Source organism: Myotis lucifugus, unplaced genomic scaffold (genome assembly GCF_000147115.1).
Source record: "Myotis lucifugus unplaced genomic scaffold, Myoluc2.0 scaffold_61, whole genome shotgun sequence".
NCBI lineage: Eukaryota > Metazoa > Chordata > Mammalia > Chiroptera > Vespertilionidae > Myotis > Myotis lucifugus.
Window position 1 is genome coordinate 5401089 of NW_005871109.1, and position 16791 is coordinate 5417879.

Sequence of the window (16791 nt, forward strand, 5' to 3'; positions counted from 1 at the left end):
TCCTGCTTCCTCCCCACCTGCCAGATCAGAGTCGGAGAAGCACCCTACCTGAGATAAAGTCAGAGAGAGAGAGCAGAGCAAGTGGAGAGAGGGAAGGGAGGGAAGGAGGACGAGGAAATGGGGGAAAAGGGGCGAGGAGAGGGAACGAGGGAGACAGATGGGAAGAGGTGAGACAGGGCAGGAGAGGAGAGAAAGAGAGAATGGACAAAGGGTCTGGGAAGAACCTTTTAGCCGCAGGGAAGGTGCGGGGCAAGGGCCGCCGTGACAGCAAAGGGCAGTGTGGCATGGTGGTGGCATGTGGCCCAGGGGCCAGGTTACGTGGGCCCAGATCACAGCTCCTCCGCTTGGCAGCCGCACCCATGAGGGTCCTCATCTGTACAAGGGGATGCGGTCAGTGCCTGCTTCTCAGGGCTCCCTGTGCTTCGAGGACTCATCGCGTGGACAGCACTAATCACAGGTGCTCTGGCTCGTGGTGAACACGGGACACGCACTCCATACACCCACACCAGGTCGCTGGGTCTGAGGCCTGGGCCCCTCCCACAGGGCTTCCGCAGCAGCCTCACCCCTCAGCTGCCCCTGGGCATTGGTGTGTGCTCTCTGTAAAGGGCACGGCACGCTGGCACCAGCGGGGGACAAACCAAGTGGGCTTTCATACATAAAAACACATCTAACCTGTTTAAGCCTCTCCGTGACTACTAGAGAGCTGCTACTTTCATCATCCCCATGGCTATGGGGGCTATTATGATCATCAACCCATTTTGCAGTTGAAGAAACTGAGGCTCAAAGAGCTGTTCTAGTAATAGAACCTGACTCCAGACTCCATGCAGGTAATTTCCATATGAAACTGACACGTAGAGGCACCCACAGTGGAAGGATCTGGTAGATTTTACCCCTGACAAAGCCATGTTTCTCTCTACAGCCCACCCCCCAGTGAGGGCTTGGTCCCTGGGTAAGGAGGGCCCTTGGACACTTCCGTCCCTCATTGCACACCCTAACTGAGCCTGTCACTGAGTGCTGGGTGGCCTGTGCTGGGTGCTGGGTGCCGGGTGGGATGAGCTATTACAGATGATGTAGTCAGAGGCAGTGCAGGGTGGAGCAGTGGCCCGACCCCAGGCAGCCCATCCCATCCTTGGGCTGGAGGTGTCCTAGCGGGACAGGCCCCAATGCAGCATCATTCATTCAGTCAGGAGGCCAGCCTGCCAGGTAGCCGGCCAAGATGAAATCAGGTGCCTGCCACATGCCAGGCTGCTGGGTGCTGAGGAATGGAGGCGCCAGGGGAGACAGCAGACAGGGTCCTGCTCCAGGTGGAGTCTACAGTGCAGTGGGGGAGACTGGCAGTAAACTAATAAACAGGTCAATGGCGAGCTACAGATACGCTGAGTGCTGGGAAGTGGCTGGAGGGAGGCCTGCTTGAGACAGAGTGGGAAGGGCTGACATTTGCTCGCCCATCTTTAGAAACCGTCTTATCCAAGGTGCTCACTTTGGGGAAATTGAGGCCCAACGAGGAAGTGGTGGCCAGGGTTCACTGGAGCCAGCCTGGTTGGAAGCCTGAGGTCCCGGCCCTCAGCCTGGCCCAGGGCTCTGTCTGCTGCCCCCTGAGACTTCATTCCAGCCCAGGGTCCCGTTCGGCACACAGTGCACGGAGGAAAGGAAGCGCTGCTCAGCCCTGACTCCTGCTTATTCCTTCAAATACCACCAAGTTGGGCTTGGCTCCCTGGCTGCCCTCACAGCCTCCCTGCCCCACGTTGCCACTAGTTTGGGACACGTTGGCTGGATCCATGGCTTCTAGGGACTCTCGCCTGATTGTTCTGATCCCTTGGAATTACTGCTCTCCGCAGAGGACACATCAAGAAAGTAGGTTTCTGGGCAGACTCCGCATGACCAGTTTTCCAGGGAAAAAGAGGATCTTCTGTAAAGCAGGAATTAGTGATGTCCAGAGGGACACGGGCAATGGGGCGGGCAGGACAAGCCTTCCTTTTCCTTTTCCTTTTCTCCAGGCTTCACCACCTTCAGCCCCGCTGGTGTGTTCTGAGGGGGGAGGAGCGCTGGGCCGAGACTCAGCGTCAGGGTTCCTAAAGGACATTCCTGGCTCTTGGGGTCCCCAGGGGGGCCAAGGCAGGTGGAAGTGTGGGTACTCCTGCATGCTGCCAACAGCATGTCCCAGAGGTGGCCCCTGTAGGAAGGGTTATTTTGTCTGGCTCCAGTGCCCGCCCCCCTCACCTCCACTCATTGTGGGCTTTCATGCAGGGCTATGAACTTCCCAGGCTGGGGAGGCCTCCACCCACCCCTAGCCTCTCCCAGTGAAGAGTGAGGGGGACTTAGCACAAAGTAGGGTTAGGGAGGCAAGTTCACAGGCTGGCTGCCCCTCAGCCGGGGCCCAGGTGGCCCAGGCCTGTCCCCTCTCTCCCCTGCACCTGCCTGGTTATTTGGGGCCCATTTTGAAGCTAATCCCTGGGTTTATTAAGTGAGTCCTCCTCTTGCCCCTCTGCTTTCATTAGAGACAAGAGAGTTAATTACCAGCCCCTCGGAGGCCCCACTACAGGCCATTTGAGAGCTGACACAGCTCTTAAAATGATTTAAAAATCCCATTTTCCTAGGGAATGGACTACCCTTCCCTCCCCGTGAAGACTAATTACTACCACTTCCCATCTGAAGAGAGACCCTGCTCCTTGTCCTCCCACCCGCCCTACTTCAGGCAGCGGCTCCTCACAGGAGCTTTTCTGGGCAGTGGCTGCATCAGAGGCTCTTCTCCCAGCACGCAGACATCCCAGTGGGTGCAGGAAGGCTGGCAGGGTTAGAGGGAGGATAGGTGTTGAGGAAGAGGGAGAAAGGGAAAACCAGCCCGGAATGGTGGCTGCTGGCCCTTCTGGGGCCTCGGTGCTGCAAAACTTCCCCCCAAATCCAAGGCTTGCACACACCCTCTGGGAGGGAGAACCAGGTCAGGGCTGCAGGCCGCTCTGGAGCTATCCGTGGTCCTGAAGTTTCTAGCCCCAGGCCTTTGGCTCTGGATAGGTGCACAGAGTGGGAGGAGTGATGGAAAGCACCTCCAAGTAGCACGACGGGGCCTTTGCCTGAAAAACAGGAGCTCACTACCTCTAGAAGCAGCTTGATCCTACGAAGGGAGGCCCCTGCTCAGGCCCTCTGACCCCAGGAAATGATGCCAACACTGCCCTTCATTGTGACCACGTGCCCCTTCCCCTGGGACCACTGTTGGGGACCCACAAGGTGGAAAAAAACAAACTAAAAAGTCAGACTATCTAAAAAAGGCATTCTTAATTTCAGCATATATGTAAGTGTGTTCTATTTCAAACATGTAATTTTATTTTGCACTTTAGATATTATACTTATTTTAAATCACAAACGGAAGAAGGCCTTAACATGTTTTCTTTAGCTTAGGGTCTCAACTTAGACTACTGACTCCATTTGGCCCTGCTCCCCTATATTCACTGGGGTTTTGATACATAACCCATGAGGTCCCTCCCACTTTCTGGGAGCCCTTGTGTCCCCTCCCAAGGGACATTTGATGATGGGCTGTCACTGCATGCTTTCTTCCCAGCCCCACCTGCAGTGGATACCCATCGATATTTAGCCCATAACCAGGCCCTGTTAGAGTGGGGATTTAAGAAAAAAGTGGCATGATCTGTCCTTTTCAGGACCCCAATGCCTCTACTGTGAAGCCCTGGGCCCTCCTCAGTCTAAGGAGGGCTCAGACTTGACCTTCCACCTTAGGCGTTGTCTCTGGTGACCCTCACCACTAGCACAACATTGAAGAGTGAAGCATCATATTCCTAACTCCCCTTCCCAGTCCCATATACCTTTCAAGCTCTGCCTTCTGATTTGTTCAAGGGAACGGGCAAGGATAACCACTCCATACAGAGGAAGGAGCACAGATTCCAGGGTCCCACACTAGAGGTAGGTTCCAGGTTCCTGACCCCATTACACTTCTGGTTGCCTTCATTTGCTACGAGAATGCTCACTTTTCTACCTACCCCCACTGCTCATCAGTGGCCCCATGTCCAGCAAAACAATACTCTTGAGCCTGAAGAGATTGTTGAAGGGGGATATTATGCCCCCTTCCCGCATGGGTAGTCTACTGTCCTGAGGTCACAGGTCTGTACCCTCTGGGGACTTATCCACACAAGTTTCTGCTTATTAAATGCATGTCACCTCCAGGGCTATATTGTATTAACCTGGGAGTGCACAGGTTAATAATCCCACTTTATAGGTGAGCAGCTAAAATTCACTGTAATGTAGTTGGTGGTGTGGAGGAGAGAGTAGAAGTCAGCTCTGTCACAGCTTGGGACAGGGTGCCTGCACTGGAGCATCTCAGGTATGCACCAGCACCATACGCAATACATGGTTAGAATGAGTGGCTAAGTGTCAGGTTGTGAGAACTCTGAAGAGGAGGTGGCCCATGTAGCACAAAATACCTAAGAGAGGCAGATGTAGAGTTTCTTCTTGTAGAAATAAGCTAGAGAGGTGAGGGGAGGCCTTACAGGGACAGGGGGAGCCTGGAATCTGGGCTACCTGTAACAGAAGAGGGGGCATTGGGAGGTGGAATGGGTTTGGAGCTGGCGTGGGGGACAGGAAATGAGAAGCTGAGCAGACTCATTGAAGCTTCTGTGTATGAGGCAATAGGGAGCTGCCACAGGTTCCTGGGCAGGCACACAAGTCCTCCGTTTCTAAGTCCCGAATCCCATGGATACGTCCTTTCCTGCAGGCACACAGAGAAACTCACTGGGCGTCACTTATCAAAGCTCTACTTGGTAATGGCAGGGCGACGGCCCCAGTGGAGCCAGAGTGCCGAGGTAGAAGGCTGCTGCTGGGTCGGGTTGGGGCCCACGAAGCAGAATGGGCTTGTCTGAGCTGGTCTAGCATTTGTCTGGGTGGAGACATGGAGAAAGGACTCTTCAGGCTGGGACAGGAGCAAGTGGAAAGGCCTAGAGGTGGGACCGTGTTGGGGAGCTCCTGGAGGAGCAGGCGGCCAGGTGTACTCAGGGGGGCTGCCAAGGTGTGCTTGTAGGGAAGGAGGCCACAGGTGAAGGGGTGCAGTTCACAGAGATACTGGATGGTCTTTTGGAACACGGCACAGGATTGGGTTCAGAGGATGCCTTTCATTGGGGAGGATTCCAAAGCCTGATGGGCCAGAAGGGCTCAGCAAGTGGCAGAGTTCAACACAACAACACAAGATGACGTTTTTAGATATGGCCTCTGCCAAGGAGTCATACTACTGATTAAAAGCAGAGATGAGCCTAGGGCAGAGCCCCGTGGCTGGTCACTCGGCACCTCCTATCAGGCTGCCATTATTTGGTGCTGTTTGGGGCAGTTCTTCAAACAGCTGAGCAGTACCGTGTCAAACGCAGTTTTCCACCACAGGCATGGATCAGGTTATGAAAGGATGCATCAAAAGTCCAGACGTCACAAAGCAAACCCAATGGGTGTCTACTGACCTAGGCAGAAAAGAAGTGAGGTTGGTTTCATTCATCCCTCCCACCCTCCCTCACTCCTTCCATTCCTCCTTCCATCTACCCGACATATGCTGAGCGTCTAAAGTAGTGTGAGGCAAGGGAGATGCAAAAGAAACTAAGCAAAGTCCCTGCCCTCAAAAACTCTCACAGAAAGGAGAGGAGGCAGGAGGCAGCCTGTAAAAAAGTCATCACTCAGTGTGATCAACGTCAAGACATAGCGTCAGAAAGGAGGGAAGGTGGCTAACCCAGCCTGGGCGCCAGGAAAGTTTCTGAGGAAAGGATCCTTGAACCATCAAACAAAGGAGGCAGTGGGCAAAGGCCCAGAAGTGGAGAGAGTGGCGCTTGGGTGGAGGGTGGCCCGGAGCTGGGAGTGCTTGCAACACCCAATGCAGCGGCCCTGGAGAGCGGTGAGGCTGCTGGCGGGGGAATCTCATGCCGGGCTGGGGAGACGGGCCTTTATCCTCGAGACAACAGGAAATGTCAGAGCTTTGTAACAGAACAAGGACATGACCAGATCTGCACTCTTTGAAAGCTCGTTCTGGGGTGATATACAGGGGGAGTCAGAGGGAGCAGCCGCCAGGGGCGGGGACACCTGCGGTTTCAATTGCCCAGATGAGAAATGAGTTTTGCCTGGCGTGCTCTTCATGAGCCCCTGCTGGGCTTTTTTATTTTTATATCCATTCAGAAAACGTATACTAGACCCCTCCTGGGATGCAAAGGTGAAGTGCTCCCCTCCCCATCACCACAGCTTGCAAGGTCTGCTTTTTCCCTTCTCAGAAAACCCAGCCTCCCGGATCTCCTCCCAGGGACTTCCCCCACCCCCTGCTTCTAGGGCATCTCCAAGCGCAGAGAATAAAACGGCCGGAGGAAAGGTGTTCACACTGGGCAAACAGTAGGGCTGAGGTGAGATGGACTGTGGCCACCTCCTCTGCCCCCCGGTACCAGGGAGGACATTTGGGGCTCGTAGAGAAATGAATAGAGAATGGTGCCAATATCCCAAAGGACATGGGGGAGGGGGGACATTTTCTGTGAATGGAGGACCCTGTGAAAGCAGGATCAGAAATGAATCTAAACACTGCCTTAGCCCAAGAATTATTGGAGAGAAATAAAAATCAAGATCCTTGGAGGAATACGTGCTCCTCCAGGGAGAATCGGATTTGCCGCAGTGGTGACTTTCTCTCGGATAAACCGAGGAGGAAGCAGTGCATTCTGGTTGAGAGACTGAGCTCGAGCTAAAGTACGACCCTCTTCCTCTCACAGAGGAGCAAGGGAGCCCCCAACTGAGACACCCTGTGCGGTGGGCGTTTGCTTGCTCCCAACCTCCTTTGCGCGGATAGTCAGTCTAAATGAAAAAGGGTGGATAGATATCCACATTGTTCTGACCACACTAAGGACTTATCTTCTCTGACCGGAGGAGAGGCCTTCTGTCCTTTTGATATGTGACTAAGGAAAGAGGTAGCCCTGTTTGCCACTGGAAGCATCTTAGGACCACAAAGGAAAGCAGCCTTCAAATGAAGCTGACACGGAGGGAGGCAGAATGGAGGAACGGAAACACCTATGTCCTCCATGGCTTCATGGAGCTGCTGGTAGTACATACTTGGGCCCACCCTACTTCCGATGTCTTTGTTCTTCACGTCTGATCTTTTGGGTTCCTTTTCAAAACAATGAGTCTGAACCTTGGAGGGCAGGACGGTGCTATAAAGGGGTGTGGCCCCTTGCTAAGAACCTTACTGCCAACCAGGCTGCATTAACAGAGTATAGTGTCTGAAATGCCGAAGGTGACGGGCTCACTCTGCTCTCTCCTGGCCAGACCACCTCTGGGCTCTGAACTTCAGGTCCAGGACAGCAGGGAGGAGAAAGATCTTATTAGATGAGGAGCATCTGTGGCAACTGAGCTGGTTTACCCTGCAGAAGAACAGCTCAGGGACATGGCATTTCTGACTGCTGAGTGTTCTACAGTTGGGGCTCAGGTCTAGCAAAGTGGGGTTTGGTGACTGGTGCTGTTGCTTTCACCAGTGGCCTTGCCTAGGTTACATCACATGTCTGTGCCTCAGAATCCCACCTTCCTCACAGTGTATTAGGAAGACTAAGCGAGGCGATGCATGACAGGTGCTTAGTATTATGGGTGGCCATAGTGGTTCCTCAATTAGTATTAGATACTATTATGATTACTAAAGGCCCAGTGCACGGGATTCGTACACTGTTGGGGGCATGGCCTGTGGGGATCGGCCTGCTGTAGAAGCGCCGCTGGTCCTGGTCAGCCAAGCAGTGTTCCCACTGTGGGAGCACACTGACCACCAGGGGGCAGCTCTTGCATTGAGCGTCTGCCCCCTGGTGGTCAGTGCACATCATAGCAACTGGTTGACCGGTCATTCTGGTCATTCGGTCATTCTGGTCGTTCCGCCATTCGGTCGGTGGGCTTTTATATAGAGAGATTACTGCTATTAGTTGAATGGCTGTCATAGGGAGGAGGGAGAGTAGGGGGTAAGCATAGGAAAGGGCAGCAGGCTCTATATAAGGAGGACCCTTCTCATTATTAAAGCTGCCTCAGTGGCTATGAGCTTCCCACTCCTGGAGGTGTTCCAACAGAGGCTATATGAGCCCCCTCTCACACTCTAAGGGCCACTCCAGTTCTTAGCCTTTTGGGGTCCTTTCCACTTTTGCACCTGGTGGGGATGCCCATGTCAGTCTGTCTGCTGGGACTTTATTCCGGTTCAGAGCAAAGGAAATGGGCAGATGGCGTGGCCCAGCCAGTGTCTGCACAGGAGGGTGTAAGACCGCTTTCCGCCTCATCTCTCTGCTCAGAAAAGCCTTTGGAATTCCTTCTGAGCACAAGCAGCAGGATAGGGACAGGGCCGAGGGCAGGAAGAGGTGGCTTAATAAAAAATCCCAATAAAGCTCTGAGGCCCCTGGTGGCCAGGGGCAGTTCCTGGGCACAAGCCTTCCTTAGACCCGCCTAGTGGGGGGCCCTGACTAATATTCCTGGTGTCTGCACCTGCCCCCGACTTCATTAACAATGCTGAAGGGGCTGAGAGGTCCTGGGGGCTCCTCAGTGTTGCCTGACAATATTGCTGAGCCATGCACACCAGCCCCACCCCATCATACGTACCCCCACCCCCATTCCAGACCCTCTGCTGAGGAACGGGCTTGATTCAATCAGCCATTTGCCTGTGGGACTGTCCGGGCCAACTTATTATGGGCAGTTGCCAGCTCCAGGGAGCCAGGCAGCCCTGGCGTGGAATTTGGAGCAAAGATTTATTAAAGAGCAGCAGAGAGGTGCCAGGTGGGGTTCTGTCCCCCCTCCCCACCCCTGCAACCAGACCCAGGTAGGCCCCAGCCAGAGAAGGCTAGGCTGGGGTAGGTAAGGGCAGGAACGGAGGCAGAGCCCCCAGGGCGCCTGGCCTGGCCTGCTGGTTCGAGCTGGCATCCCTCCACTGGGGACTCTGGGCGGGACAAGCTCAGGCCTTGTTCCCTCTACCTACCCCCTAATATAAAGCACAATGCTTTAAGGAGTTTGGGCTGAGAAAAGCTAAGTCTGGCCGGTTTGAAGACAGCCAGACAAAGGCCTAGCGCGGGACCGCCCGGAGTGCCTCGGCCCTCAGCTGCCTACAAAAGAAAGGAAAAAAAGAGTGCGGACTTTGCAGTTCAGCTTAAAAAATAAACCTGTGAAACAGAGCCAGTCCCCCCTTCCCCCGGCTCCAGCATTAGCAGGAGGGGCTGAAAACATTTGTTCACACAGGGGAGGGGGGGGGACCCTAAGTGCTTCTGCTTCCTTTTTTTTGCCAAATCATGCAGAAGATGCTGGCAGCTGCAAAGATTCAATTATGCACAATGCAAAAAATCATTTACAAAAATAATGGCACTCGAAAAAAATGGCCTCTCCAGAAATGGCGTGGAACAATAAATCCGTTAATTAGCTAATTAATATTCAATTGGGGTCAGTGGGCTTAATAGAACCTTTCTTGGAGACCCAAGAAATTCTAAACTGCCGCGAGGCGCCTGCCCACTGCCATTATCTCAGGCATGCAGGCCCTTATCGGGCCGCCAGCTGTCCCTGAACAATGCGGGGCCCTTATCAGCTGGGGCAGCAGCCCTGGCCGCTTGCTCCAGCTCCCCCCGCCCAGAGGAGCACGCAGCCTCTTGGTAATTGATATATGGCACAGCTTTGTCTAAGGCTGTTTGCTCTGCTGGTATTTAAGGCAGCGAGGGCCCCCTGATTGATTGCCATTGGCCAAGTTTCTGACGACAGTGACAATCAGTCAATGAGGAACCAGCCAATGACAGTGGCTGACTCTCTTGATGCCCTGGACGCCTGGGCCAGGGCAGAGGCCCCACATGTGGCAACTCGGCCCGCTTGGGTTGAACTTGAGCTTTATTGCTCTCCTCAAGTGGGAACCAGGTCCCTCGTAGACAGGCCTTTACCCGGGTGACCAGCATTCCTTCCCTGCTTTGCTCAGAGGTTGGACCAGACCCTGGCTACTCTAAGTGTGGTCCATGGACCTGCTGGTCCTTCACCTTAGAACTTGTTAGAAACATAAATTCGTGGACCCTGCCTCAGATCTCCTAAATCTGAAATTCAAGGTGGGGCCCAGGAATCAATACTTTAGTAAGCTTTCTAGATCAGTGGGCACCAACCGGTGGTCCATGGACCACTGGTGGTCCGTGAGGTCCAAAAGGTTGGCGACCGCTGCTCTAGGTGGTTCGGATGCGCACTGAAGTTTAAGAAGCAATTGAGGAGATCAGAGTTCCCACTCCTGGCTGTGTCTTAGAATCACCGGGATGGGGAAGAGTTAAATATACAAATTCCTGGGTCACTGAGGTGTGAGCCCTAAGCACTGGTGGACACTCTGGGAAAAGTAGGACTGGCCAGCAAAGAGGCAGGGAAACAGGCTACCATGGTCATGGTCCATCAGGAGTCCTGTCCAGTGGAACAAGGCTGCACGTGTCCAACAGTGCGAGCTCTGGCCATGCAGGATTTATACTGCAGAAACCCATTTGGGAGCCATCGGGTATTCAGAATGCATTTTCCACAGAAACAATGTCCACCTGGGAGGATGGGTCCCCAGGCTAACCCCAGACACTGTGAGGCCCACAGGGAATCTGTCTCAGAACATCGCCTTAGCAGAAGGGTCCCTGGAATGGGGACTGGATGAGGAGGATGGAGGGGGACTTATCTATTCTCTTCCCAAGGCTGACAACACAGTGAGGCCTCAGCTACGTTCTGAATGTGCAGTTTTCTCAGCATCCTACACGCCCCTCCTGCCCCATCTTCTCTCTTCACCCCCTGAACCCTCCTCTATCATTGCAGCCTCTCAGGCCTGCCCTTGCATGTAGGGCTCAGAGTCTATAGCTCTGCCTTCTCCCTCCCTTCCCTTAGCCCAGACCACATATACAGAGTCACAAGCACTCAGGGGGCAGCTTGATGGCGACTCCACAAATAAAAAAGCAAGCTTGAGTCGCTGAGGGAGAGGGCATGAAGGGGCCTGATTTGGAGCCAGCCCAGGAGGAGGAAGTAGGGAGGATCCCCACCTTGATCATCTTCCACCTGCTCCCAGATGCTGCCTGAGGGTTAGCCAAGCAATAGGAACAAGGAGGCCATAGGGGCAAACACCAGGCATAACCCAGCTCAAGCTCAATGCCCCGGATCCCACGCAGGGGGAGGAGTATCTGCAGATTGCCGGGCCTAGTGATGGGAACCACGGCCAGGTGCAAGGAGGGCTGAGCATCAGCAAGTGATAGGGCCTCGGTCACAGCAGCTGGAGGCAGGGCTGGTGGGGCAAAGCTGGTCCAAGCAAAGGGCATCTCTAAGCATAGAAAGCTGGCATCCTGGGCAGGTGAGTCAGGTGAGCCCCATTACACACTAGGACAAAGTGATCAGCCCTGGGGCCCAAGGCAAGGATGAGATGTGATACTGAGCGAGACTGGAGTGATGCCTCCGGGGCCACACTGAGGCCACTGGTGGGGTTTAGTGGCCAAGGAGAGAGGAAGGAAGGAAGGAAGGAAGCCCCGGGAAGCAGCAACTGGCCAATCTGAGCAGTTCCTTTGTCTCTAATGTGACTCAGCAGCGAGGACTCAATGGGCTGCACCTCCCAGCTGTTTCTATGTTGAGAGCAGCCTCCAGGCCCTTGACCTCTGCGCGGGAGGATTAACAGGTGTCAGGTGTTTCTGGAGCGGCCCCCGGCCTTATCGGGGAGGCTCGGCCGCACATTCCGCCTGTGTGGGCTGTTGGTATCACCAGCACTCAGCGTGGGAAGGATGCGCGGGACCCCAACCAAATGATCCTTTCATCGGCGTCCTCCCGGGGGCTCCCGGTGCATCAAACGGCTGGAAGAATATCAAGGCAAGTATCCATCATCCTTCACTCTGCTCAGTGAAATGACTGCCACTGTAATGTACTAACAAACCCTAATGAGAAAAATCACCCTGCGTTAAGTAAGCAAAGTGTGGACTTAAGAACCCAGGGATTTGCACAGGCCCTAACCTACCAACTGAGCAATTAGCCTCGAAAGCTGCCCAGAACCCCAAAACAATCCCTCCTCCCACAGGTGTGCACACCAGTGACTTTTACCCCCATGCGCTCCCTGGTCCCTCACTGAGCAAGTCTGCTCCTTTGGACAACGGGTTTAGCCCATCTCACCAGATCGGGATTGGAGGCTACAGTGTTGGCACCATCCCCTTTGGGGAGTGAACGTGTGGTCCCAGGTCGGGGGTGCTGCCATGCACAAGCTGTTTGAGTGCAAAACACCCCATCTTCTTTTCCCAGATCAAATCTGTTCCGGTTGTGTTTCAGAGGCCCCTGGATCCAGCCCCTCTCCAGGAGGCTCCCACAGCCAGCTGTTGGGAGAAAGAGAGACAGCGAGAGCCAGTGACAGACAGAGACATGGAGAGAGATTGAGAGCCTCAGAGACAGCCTTGGGAGAGAGGAAGGGGGCCTTGAGAGAGCAAGCTGGTTTGTGTGCGGGGAGGGGAAGCTCTAGTGACTGGTGATATTAGCTGGGGCTCTCCTTCCTGCGTCTATGATGACAGTTGCCAGGGCAGGAGTGGTGGTGGGCTGGGACCTGCAGGTTTTCCTGAATTCAAACTTCGATTTTAATCTTGAGAGACTGGTTTCCTGTGAGCCCAAAGTGGCTTCTCCTTTAAGCAGGGGTCAGCCTAAGCTTGCTCCCGTTTTTTGTTTTGTTTTTGTTTGCCACTTGTCCCTGAAAATCAGAGCCTCAGACCCATGTCCACCCCGACTTTACAGACGGAGAAACTGAGGCTGCCCAAGGGCACACCACATGCACTGAGTCAGGTGCTGGGCCAGTGCAATACTCCAGGAACAGCCCTCCCCTCTCCCTTCACTTCCCACCTCCTGCCCAGCCCTCAGTCCCCGCACCTGCCTCTGTGCAGGGACATCCAGGCCCCGCCACCAGGGAAGTTTCCACTCACCTGAATGCCGGCAGCCGGAGCAGGAGGGCCTGAGTGCGCCTGCGGAGTCTGGAGCTCCTTCAACTTCACGACTAATTGCAGAGAGGCAGTGGGCGGGCTCTTGGCAAGCGATTAACTGTCCCACGGCATGAATAATTTGCATAGAAAATGCTTTATTTTGGCAATCTATTAAAGGGCCCACAGTGCGGTGGCTTATCTCAGTCTCACAGCACGGGGAAGGCTTGGCTATCTCGTTAAGTTCTGTTGATGCATAACAATTTGAAATGGGCACAAGCTACTATGACATTTAAAGATGCCTTCACTTAATTATATTACACAAACAAGGAGCTGTTTATCCTTGGGAATAAAGTCTTTTTGAAGTCAAAGTTGGCATGTGCATAAAGGAAGGCATTTTAACTGATTTTTCAAGAGGGGGGCCTCCTCACTTTAAACTTGGGTGGGGGGAGCATTTCCCTAGGGCCTCGTAACACAGAGGGTTCCATGGCTGAGATGCAAACTTTAAGATTGGCTCCCTTGTTCTTCTTCTTCTCTGGGGGTGGCCTACAGATTGGCACTTAGCACAAAATTGTGGAAAGAAAAGCTTATTAGAGCGAGGAAAAGAGACTGGCTGTGTGACCTTGGGTGAGCCCCTCCCCTTCTCTGAGCCTCCCTTGTTTCCTGAGCAACACGTGGGTGGGGCTTTCCTGCTCTGAGTCAATGGCTGGCGAACCACAGTGTATTTCTGCTTTCTCTTCGCCACGCAGCTTGTTGGCACCACAGATAAAAGTACAGTCTCCTTGTTAAAAGCCAAAGGAAATTCAGGGTCCCCATCAGTGCTCGTCTTGGAACTGGAAACATGCTATGGGAGGGAGATGAGAGCAGAGAGGAAGGGGCTTGCAGCTGCTGCAGGTATTGGTACCATTTGGCTCTGCCAAGCCGCAGGCCCCAGGAGACTACAGAGCTAGCAGCCTTGCCTCACCTCCTTGAGAACTAGGAATTGGGTCCTGGATGGAGGGAATGCAAGAGAGCCCTAAGAGCACTGAGAAAACCCATGGAGCCCTGGGAAGCCTGCCTTGCCCACAGGTGCTCATGGCAAGGCTGACAGATTCTACCTAGCTCTTCACCTCTGGGTGTCAGAGCAGAGACCAGTGCTGCTGTGGGAGAAGCGCTGGACATGAGGTTAAGCAGGCTGGTTCCTGGCAGGGTGGAACCTCTGATGTTTCCAGGGACAGCGCTGCCTGGTCATTCAGGAGAAAAGGGTGCAGAGAAAGAAGGGCTTTGTCTGGGGCCCTGGCTTCCAGGCTCTGTGTTACTCCTGGCTTCAAGCTTTCCAGAAAACAGACTTTCTTCCCAACTCCCAGTGCCCTTCCTGCCCCTCAGAACTGAGGACTGCACTCTTACCAGCTCATGGTCACCATGCTCCTGCTCTGCCTCTTCCTGGCACAATATATATATTTATATATTTGTGATTAATGGGCACATTAGCTGCGATTAGGTATAGAGATAATTCCCATTCCATTATGATTTCCTTGAAATAAAACTCAAAGTAATCGAGAGAGATTAATTAGCATTAATAGTTAAGTTTCTGTTTCACCGATGTGTGCCACTTTGAATAACACCTAATGAAATGCCAACTGCTAGACAGCATTAGGTAGCGCCTCGGCTGGTCTTCAGCTGTCGTCCATCACTGCCTGCTCTAACATGACTGTCCCCAGTCCTGAGTAAAACCAAGCCGCTGAGTATGTAAATTTTGAGTCAACCTTCCTCATTGCTAGACAGAGCTTCATCTCCAAATGTTAGCAATAGACACACAGGTGAGGGCAGAGAAGTCACTCTTAGGCCTAGACCATCTGGATAATAAGAAGCAAAGCTACCACATACTGAGCAGTTGTTCTGCACCAACCCCTGTGCTAAGTAAGCACTTTGTTATGTAAAACCACATAAAATTAGTGTTTTGCAGCTCAGAAATAGCCAGCTGGCTGTAATCTTACATGGTTCTACCTAATATCTCATTTGATTCTTACCATACCCTTACCATTCTTAATACTCTTTCCATTATTACACATTAGAAAAATGAGGCACAGAAGTTAAACAATTTACCCAAATTTCAGAGCAAGTAAGTGGGGCCGGGGGCCATCTTTGGAAGACCAAGAGCTCTGACTCTACCGGCATCTAGCCCTGACACTTTACTTATTACCAAATGTCCCCATAAGCATTTCACATGTTTCAATCAACAAATGCGGTTAAACTGAACCTGGTACGTACTGTGTGCTCAATTAATGTTTATTATATCATGAATAAAGGGCTGATTACAGGGTACCCGTGGTGCCAGTATCAGAATGATGTACAGAAATGGGTGGCGGTGGGGGGAGGGGAGCGATACAACTCAGCCATCAAATGCTTGGCTGAGGCTCCTCACATTCTCTTCTCCCAATCTGTCCCCACCAGGTTTATTCTTAGAGTCAGATATGGCTGGAGGGGTGTGTGTGTGTGTGGGCGGGGGGATAGACCCAGGGGCTGCATGGCTGGGGCACAGACCAGGACAGGGGGTGGTCTTGGAAGAGCAGAGGAAGGGAGAAGAGGTTGAGCAGAACCATCATGCCATGAGCCACCGTGACTAGGTTGGAGAGGAGAGCCTCCCTGGGCCCTGGTTCCCCTTCCAGACCAGCTGCAAACAGGCTGTAAATGTCCACTGACATCAGAGAGCCCTGTGCCACGTGTCCTTTCAGAGCACTTGGAGTGCTTTCTTTCTGAGTCCAGGTCTGCTCTCTGAGCTCAGGTCAAATCTGCCCTCTCGCAGCCACCTGAACCTCAGCTTCTTCTCTTCCCTTAATGTTGACCCATGACGATGCCCAGGGGCTGAGGTCGGGCATCCTCAATGGCCAGCTGTGGAGGGAGGGAAAGGTACATGGGCACTGGTTTGCCAGCTCCAGAGGGTGCCCGATGGTCTCATACATGGTGTTAATCAGTGGGTTGGACTCCAATTTATGTATTTATCAAGTTTTGCTCAAATATAAATAAGAAATTGAAAACTGTAAAATGACAAATAGCTATACAATAATTCAGCTACCCTATTGAATAGCTCCCAATAACAAGAGATGGATGTAGTTAGCATAATTATTGCTTTTGGTTTTGCATTGAGTAGCGTTTCCATGAGGGAGTGATTGATTAGCAGATGCCGACGCTGTGCATTTCCTCCCTTTGGGTAGCCAGCCACACTACACACAGTGATGACAGCAGTCCACGTGACAAGGTTCAGAAGAGGCACTTGGTGAAGTTGGAGGCTTCAGACTCCAGGCTGTTTCTTTGAGGCCCAGAGTGATGGGTGGGTGGGAGCCAAAGGAAGAACAGCTAATCCCTGGAGAATAACAGGAGTCTCACCTTCCTTAGGCCTAAAACCTCCAGATATGGGTTACTCCTAGCATCTTTTGAAGAAGGAAGTTCATTTCCATTCACTGACTTACTTGGCATTATGTCCTTCCCCTACCGTGTCCTGGGGGACTCCAGAGAAGAATCACCCACATGCTCTGCTCTCACAGAGCTTGCATCGTTTAAGACCTTATCTTATCTTGGATGCTACACTCAGTATCATTACCATCTCAGCCTTACCCCCATCACCATGTGTTATGACCTGTAAAACTCTTCCAACTCATTAGATTATTTAATCTTGCAATGACCCTCTAAAGGTAGAGACCATTATTCCCAGGGGAAATGGAAGCCCCACAAATAGGTGACCTTTCCAAACTCACTCAACAAGTCAGTGATGATGAAGGGACCATGACACCAGTGTTTAATTCGGAGTCCAGAACTCCTCCCATAAAAGCGTCCTACCTCCTGGGATGGGAGGGTGGCAGGGGGAGAACTCTGCTTTGCTAGCATTGATCTGGTGTGATATGAACAGGGTGGAACTCATCTG